This window comes from Falco punctatus (assembly GCF_963210335.1).
Source record: "Falco punctatus genome assembly, contig: scaffold_54, whole genome shotgun sequence".
Lineage (NCBI taxonomy): Eukaryota > Metazoa > Chordata > Aves > Falconiformes > Falconidae > Falco > Falco punctatus.
The window spans coordinates 625,420-629,467 of record NW_027660068.1 but is presented as its reverse complement, the minus strand read 5'-3'; the positions used below and the strand labels follow the sequence as shown (position 1 = coordinate 629,467).

Genomic DNA, 4,048 nt, shown 5'->3' with positions numbered 1-4,048 from the left:
AAATGTTAAGGTTAAGTTTTAAGGTTAAGTCTTAAGGTTAAGTCTTGGGGTTAAGTCTTAATGGTACATCTTAAAGTTAATCTTACCATTAAGTCTTAGGGTTAAATCTCAGGGTTATGTCTCAAGGTTAAGTCTCAGGGTTAATTCGTAAGGTTGTGTCTTTAAGGTTCAGTCTTATGGTTAAGTCTTAAAGGTTAAGTCAATGCTTAATGTTAAGTCTTAAGGATTAGTCTTAGGGTTAAGTCTTAATGTTAACTCTTACGGATTGAGTCTTAGGGTTAAGTCTATAGTTTAATGCTTAAGTTTAAGTCTTAGGGTTAACCCTTAGAGTTAAGTCTTGGGGATAAGTCTTAGGGATAACTCTTTGGGTTAAGTCTTAAAATTTAAGTCTTAGGGTTATGACTTAGGGTTAAGTTTTAAGGTTATGTCTTAGGGTTAATTCTCAGGGTTAAGTCTTTAAGTTAAGTCTTAAAGTTGAGCCTTAAGTTTAAGTCATAAGGTTAAGTCTTACAGGTTAAGTCTTAGGGTTAAGTTTTTAGTGTAAATCTTAAGTATACGTTTTAAGGTTAAGTCTTAAGGTTAAGTCTTGAGGTTAAGTCTTAATGGTACATTTTAAAGTTAAGTCTGAGCATTAAGACTTAGGGTTAAATCCCAGGGTTAAATCTCACGGTAAAGTCTCAAGGTTAAGTCTCAGGGTTAAGTCGTCTGGTTGTGTCTTAGGGTTTGGTCTTAGGGTTAAGTTTTAAAGTTAAACTTTAGGTTAAGTCTTAGGATTAAGTCTCAGGGTTAAGTCTCAGGATTATGTCTTAGGGTAAAGTCTAGAGTTAAGTCTTAATGTTAAGTCTTAAATTTAAGTCTTCAGGTTAAGTCTTAAGTTTACATCTTATAGACTGAGTCTTAGGGTTAAATCTTAACTTTAAGTCTTAGGGTTAAGTCTGAAGTGTTAAGTCTTGAGGATAAGTCTTAGGGTTAAGTCTCAGGGTTAAGTCTCAAGGATAAGTCTCAGGGTTATGTCTTAGGTTTAAATCTTAAGGTTTTGTTTTAAAGTTGAGTCTTATGGTTAAATCTCAGGGTTAAGTCTTAATGTTAACTCTTAAGGTTAAGTCTTAGGGTTAAGCCTTAGAAGTATGTATTTAGGTTTAAGCCTTAGAAGTATGTCTTGGGGATAAGTCATATGGCTAAGTCTCAGGATTAAGTCTCAAGGTTAAGTCTCAAGGATAAGTCTCAGGGTTATGTCTTAAGTTTAAATCTTAAGGTTTTGTTTTAAAGTTGAGTCTTATGGTTAAATCTCAGGGTTAAGTCTTAATGTTAACTCTTAAGGTTGAGCCTTAAGGTTAAGCCTTAGAAGTATGTCTTGGGGATAAGTCATAGGGCTAAGTCTCAGGATTAAGTCTCAAGGATAAGTCTCAGGGCTACGTTCTAGGGTTACGTCTTAAGGTTAAATCTTAGGTTTAAGTCTCAGTTTTAAATCTTAGGGATAAGTCTTATGGATAAGTCTCACGGTTAAGTCTAAGGGTTGAGACTTAAGGTTAAGTCTTAAGGTTAAAACTTAATCTTAAGTCTAATGGTTCAATCTTAATGTTAAATCTGAAGTTTAAGTCTTAGGGTGAAGTATTAAGGTTAAGTCTGAGATTTAAGTCTCAGGGTTCAGTCTCAGGGTTAATCTTAGGATTTAAGTCTTAAGTTTAAGTCTTAAGTTTAAGTCTTAGGGTGTAAGTCTTAATATTAACTTTTAAATTTAAGTCTTAAGGTTAAGGCCCAACATTAAATCTTAAGCTTAAGTCTTAGGGTTAACTCTCAGGGTTAAATCTTAAGGTTGAGTCATAAGTCTTAGAGATAGGTCTTAGGCTTAAGGCATAGGGATACGTCATAGGGTGAAGTCTTAAGGTTATGTCTTAAAATTCAGACTTAGGGTTAGGTCATACCTACCATAGGGCTAGGTAATGACTAGAAATTCAAAAACAGCCATGCAATTGTCCATGTTCCAGAAACACGTCTGTTCTGGCTGTTGCAAAGGCCCCAGCAATGTCCATAACTTACAGCCAATTAAATTCTTCTGTAAAATTTGTGTTAGTTTCCAATGAAGAATTAACGGGTCGTATGAAAAATGGTAAACAGCTTCTGAAGTGCTGCTTCTTTGTGTCTTGCGGATGAGTAATACTGCAGCATTACACTGAGGCCAATAAGGTGCTCCCCTTCCATCTTCCCAAGCTGGGAACTACTCTCTACAGGATAGTATCAAAGTATACGCACATTTTAAAGTTAGGAGAAACACTCTGAGTTATTAACAACTAATGTTTTGCTCATATTACAGCAGTTATCCAGCTAGAGAGCACAGTGTAAGGTTTAAAACCACTATTTCACAAGAAAGTACATCTAAACATACCTTAATAAGCTGGGCCAGAGAAAGAGGTGCGGAAGAGTCGCCAATCTATTCAGAAAAATTAAACACATATTCAAGTTCTACATACACGCCTACTGCTGTATGAAAGCCCGCACTATATCCTCTGAGTGCCACTTAAAGAGCCACCTCCAAGCCAGTGGAATTTGGATTTGTTCAGAACAAAGTACAAACCTTAAAGGGCTGAAGTATGCCTGCGTTGTTAATGAGAAGAAACTAAAGTAACCAACCCCTCTTGAGATCAATCTATCGCTCAGGATACCTCAGAGGGGGACCCTGGTCAAATGCTCACAACTGCTTAAAAGACGGAGGGTCAAGGAAGCTGTCCATTTTCAGCTCAAAAGGATCTAAAAAAAATATTTCCTTTCATTTGAGAAGGAAGTGTCACTACAGGAAACATTGTCAGTGCAGTTTATAAATTAATCAGTTAATAGCTCAACATTTTCTAAATGCACACAGGTATGGTTCATGAACGCAGTATAGTTTTTGTGCTGTCTTTCATTTACTTTCATTAGACCCCAAGTTCATGAATTTCTAGATGAAGTTATCCTAAGAGCTTACAAAGTGATCAGATCCCGTGACCTAGAGCTCGTGTAATGCATCACACCATTCGAGTGAAGAAAAAGCAGTTATACTTACAGATGAAAACCAAACACCACCGCAAAGTAATGTTTGTACTATGAGGGCTATTTTGAAATGCATCGTTGCACGTAGCATTCCACCCAAGGGCCAAATGGAGATCTAGGCCATTACCAGTCAAGTATCTCCTCGAGTTACTTATTCATGTCTTAGCAGCAGAACGGCAGTGTTTTCTGAACTGAAGAAAAATGCTGCCCCTTTTCCAAATGTAAATTCACAGTGGTGGTGTACTGAAGAGTGGCACCAAGTTCAGTGGTGCAAACCTTGAACCTGCAAGCTCTAAAAATGAGCCTACATTATCTGTACAACACACAGTCATACAAGAAATATTCTAGCCTAGTCAGTACGAAATGCAATGCCTTACTAGGCACAAATACCATTATTCACATTAGAACCGCGCAAATGTTGGCATTGCTCAGTTTTCACTATGCTGAATCAAATACATTGGATTTACGGCATACACTGTGTTTCACTGGAAAATATGTTTCTATATATATATATCTTACAAATATTATATATAAAACATTTCTATTTTATATATATAAAAGAATTAGTACAAGGCTACATTTCTTAGACTTAGGTGCAGCATGTAGAAAAAAGTTTCAGCTTGTGTCTTTACATACCTCTTTTGATGTTCTACTCGCTGGCTCAGTTTGACTTCTAGAAGAAGAAAAAAAGATGATCAGAACTTAAAATAAAGCACTCGTAACCAACATAAAGCCGTGAAAACAGTTTATAAAACCTGAACACCAAAACACTGTGTTCTGATAGTCTTATGAATATGGAAATTTATTTCTATACTTAAAGTGTGCTCTCCTGGTACATTCAGTGCAACTGAAATAAAACCCCAAATCCCATTCCTTCTTTGTCCCCAATTACTCTAAGATACAGAATACAGCAGTGCAAGAAGAAGCTCTCACATATTTTCTTTCTGCTCTCTAAGTCTCAAAACTATGAAGACTGTGCTACAGTTTTCTGTTCTTAAATAGTCAGCCATCCAAATGTGAA

The 4,048-nt window shown here is 36.2% G+C and overlaps 1 long non-coding RNA gene across 1 annotated transcript; it reads left to right on the top strand.

Moving 5' to 3' along the window:
* The first annotated feature begins 379 nt into the window (after nt 1–379).
* Nucleotides 380–2,466, top strand: LOC308058114. The gene is made up of 3 exons (XR_013925665.1): nt 380–408; nt 956–1,019; nt 1,907–2,466. It is a non-coding gene; the product is annotated as an uncharacterized lncRNA (long non-coding RNA).
* Nucleotides 2,467–4,048: the final 1,582 nt, after the last annotated feature.